This window comes from Apis florea, unplaced genomic scaffold (genome assembly GCF_048593485.1).
Source record: "Apis florea isolate Af1SG1 unplaced genomic scaffold, ASM4859348v1 contig_3811_pilon, whole genome shotgun sequence".
Classification (NCBI taxonomy): Eukaryota; Metazoa; Arthropoda; class Insecta; order Hymenoptera; family Apidae; genus Apis; species Apis florea.
The window spans coordinates 4,902-9,377 of NW_028256868.1; positions in this window are offsets into that span (position 1 = coordinate 4,902).

Sequence of the window (4,476 nt, forward strand, 5' to 3'; positions counted from 1 at the left end):
GTCGACTTGTCCCCGATATTTTCGTTGGAAATTCGAAACGAAGCCTCGTGTCACGGCTGTGTATCGGGGAACGTTGGCTTCGAATGACAGACAGCGTAAGCCGAAAGGAAAGTTTCGGAGAGACGGGAGAGACAATCTCGAAGCGAAGACCGAATTTTTTGACGTTTAATATTCGCCTCGAAACGATCGATTCTTGACCGATGGTCTAATGCAAAATTTATTTTAATATGTGATCCTTTATTTCACGAGTCCGTAATTTAAATATTGTATCGGTTTTCGATATTTTTCTTTCTTTTTTCTTCTTTTTAGAATTATAATTAGAAAATTAAACCGTGATCTAGAATCTGGTAAAAATTATAATTTATAAAAAAATTAATATTGTCGTTTATTATGGAAAGGAAGCAAAGATAAATAATTTTTTTATAAATTTAAAATGAAGTTGATTCATTTTTTTCTCCTATGTGAAACATAATGGGAAAATAACATTTATGTTGAACAAATGAAAGAAGAATGGTCGCTCCCAATGAAGAGGCAAGAATCGAATCAACCAAAAATCAAATTCGAAGGAAAAAAAAGGAAATGAGAATCGCCTCACATTATTATCAATATCCAATTACTCTGCCAATTACTCTTCATCGACAAACCAATCCTCTTTGAACAAAGAATCCCTTTAATACTTGCAAAGCTCACAAACCAATTGGCAAACATGAGTAACATCCATTCTATCAACACGAGTGTTAAACTATTGACAGACGCAAGTCACGTATGGTGTGTTTCCCGTCAGTTCTCAATGAACGTTTTCACAGAAAAAGAGAGAGAGAGTGTGATAAATAGAGAGTAAGAGAGAGAAGATCTAATTTTAAGGGAGAGAAAACATGCACAGAGATCCTCCTGCAAACGAATGAGAACAAAATCCGCGTATTCGTAGCGGCGAATGGTTGGATTCGAGCCTAACGGCCCGTTGACCTTTCAGCACCTGTTGATTGTCGTTTATCAACGATTTGCATGCGCAGATTTGCCGGGATCACCTGACTGCTCGGCGAAACGAAAGGGTTGTCCTCGAGGGGCGCGTTGATCGACGTAGCAATCCCTCTAGAATCGTGATGCATCGTTGTCCCGTGGCGTAGCGCCGCTCGAATTTATTGATTTTCGATTCGCGGCCACCACTTCCCTTTTGTCTCAGTTTTTGCGTTTCCTTTTTGTTTCGCTCTTTGCATCGCGAATGACGAATTGAATTTTTAATTCGGGATCTAATTGAAACAATTTGAAGAGATTAAAATAAAAACAAATTCATGAAAAAATTATTGTCAAATATTCAATTGAAGCGAGGGAGTTCCAATTATTATGTATTTGAAACAACGGCTTTGGCTATAGTTAAAATTTTCGAACAGTGTAGAATAATGTTTAAGCGAGTGTTGAAAGATATTATGATCTAAACTATGGTTTTGAATTGCATGTAACTGGGTAGAGATGTTAACTGGCGACAAGTGTTCATCGTTTGACTAACGAGTGGAGGGATAACAATAGAACGGAGAGAAGTTGACGACGATTAATAGATTCGTTCGATACAAAGGGAGATTAATCTCTTTCCTTTGAACGGTATTCCCAATGGTACGGAATTCACTCATGCAATGATGATTTTTCAGTGATAAAGATAGATCGGTTCAAAGATTAGTTCTATTTTTTTCCTTCGAGATCTGGATTTTAATTACATTTTAAAAAGCATATTTCGTGTCTCGAAATTTGGGAACCGACAAAGTTGTTACGTTACTCGGTCAAGATTATTCAAGAAGTTTGATATTAATTATAAAATCAATTATAAAATCAAATTTATTTTTTGTAGAAAAGATTGATAGATTGCGGATTTTTATATTAACATATATATCTTTCATAAAGAATCATATATAATCATATTGCCAGAAAAGATTTTTCTTTATAGAACACATGATTCAAAAATCCAATTTATTTCAGGCACTTATTACAATTTTGAAATCAATTTCTCGTGTTACTAACTTATTTCAAACTTCAGACAAACGTGAAGGACGTAATATGCATTTCCAGAATAAAATATAAATCAGATCGTGGATCCATTCATAATCTTTACGCTGTCTTAAATATTATGCTTACTTTGAGTCCTTGTATCTCGATTGAGATACTGGGATGAATCGAAAAGTGATTTAATGACATGACTTTTTCTGAATGAATTTCGATCACAAAATTTTAGTTTCATCTCACGAAAAGTTAAAGTTTTATATTTAATATAAATATTGTATGTACAAATTTAAATTTATTTAATAATAAAAATATTGCACAAAGTAGCATGCAACTAGTCCATTTATATTAAATTTTATGTGCAATAATTAAATAAGTACGTTTATATTTGCGTGTAAAAAGAATTATCTTATGATTTTATCTTTCTGACAAAGCCAGGCATAATTAACGAATAAATTGTTCCCTTTGTTTATCATCGTTTTATGTTTTTACGGACATCGACGCAATAAACTGCAACTGTTTGTACCATTTGGTGGTACAAAACGTAGAGCAGCAAAGGCTTGAAGCATTCTACGCGATGATACTAAACCAGTATCGTGCCACAAATTGACCGTAAAATGCAGAACATACTCCCAGTGCCAAGAGTTGAATCCAACCGCAAAAAGAGCTAAAATACGTACTCGTCTTCCATCATCGGCCCAACCTTGCTACAATCTCTTCCATAACCATCGTAATTCGTTTTATCGATACAAACCAGAAGGTAGCTGCGGGATTTCTGAATCCCATAAACGAATTATCTCGTAAAACACAAGAGTCGATGTAAAACGTTATCAACGATATTTCGCAGACTTTACGACGGTTGTTTCATCGCAACCCTTTTTCTCTCTCGAATGAAATTTGTTTTTTAGTTCGCTACGAGTGAAAATTCTTTCTTTTTTTTTTTTTCCTTTATTTTTTTGAATTTTTCTTAAATTATTCTCGTATCAATAATTGAATATCGATTTTAAACGGTATTAATCTTTGATGGTAGGAATAGTAAGAGAGAAAATTATAACGAGAATATTGTGCGTTACAATAAATTGATGATTTCTTCTGTTAAAAGTCATCACTTATATTATGTTATATTTAATAGTTGGCAAGATTTATAATAAACGAGAGAGATATGAAAAATTCAATTATATCAAGAATAGATAGATACAAATATTTTATCTCGTTGAGTTTGTTTTCAATAAATTATAATCGCAGGAATTATTCACAATTCGAGTGTATAATTGCAATTGATTAATTAACAAATTTACTTAGATAATGAAACAGATGTATCGGTGGATATCTCTGATTCTTTCTCATCGACTCTTTTTTAAAAGGAGTATTGAAAAAAAAATTTGGACTCGAAAGAAATAAAATATTAAAAGCCCAAAGTATCAAGCACAGGTTTTAACGCTCAGAGTGGAGAGTAATCTATTTTTCACGTAAAAAAATAAAAAAAAAAAAAGAATTATCTTTTGTTTTGTATAAAACAATAATTCAATTTTACTCCTTTAATATATCCTTTTATACATAATACAGTTTTAAATGTTTAAAAGCGGAAATCTCATCTTCGACGACAAAAAGCTGCAAAAAAATAATTCCCACTCCGACAATAAACCATTTTTATGCATATTTCACCGCGTTCCGCTCTCTTAAAAGTACACTTTCGATCTTTGCGACACGCTTAACCTTGACGATGAAATGAAATATCGTTTGCAAAACGCCATTTACCCATTTACCCACAAATTCCCCACCCCTCAAGGGGGGGAATAAAAAACGATGGGGTTAAATTATTTATTCTATCGAGCGGTTGTTCGACATGTCGAGTGATATCGTAGTAGAATCGTGAAAGGATACAAGGTTAACCGCGCTTTGAAACCAGAAACGAGGAACGATACCAGTGAGTCGTGTAAATAATGCAACTTATCTACGCTTCCCCACGCATTTTTGTATCGCAGCATTAAGTAATCCCGTATCAGAGTGTGTCAAAGTGGCGTCTCATCGATGCGGAAATAAGATGTCGAGATGATTTATCGGTATACATGGTTACACGTAATTTAACTTTTTTTTTTTTTCATCCTTTTTCCATTTTTTCTTTCTTTTCTTTTCCCTTTCCCCAATATTTAAAAGTTTCAACTTTGTAACTTTTAACTGATAAAAGATTAAATATAGTACATATAATTTTAATCTTTTCAATTAAAATTTCTAACTTTATACCTTCGTTATGATTAACTTTCCAATTTTTATATTTATATTTTAATAACCATTTATCGTATTTGTATCAAGGATTGAAATTGTATTCTTCTAATTCTTCGAAAATCGTAAAAAATCGTAAAAAGCATATCTGAAATTTGAAAATTCTTAATATCGAGATAAGAGATTTAATTTAATCATTACGAAAATAGAAAATCATCTTCTTTACGGATAATCGATCGAGGAATTTTCTGCCAACAGTTG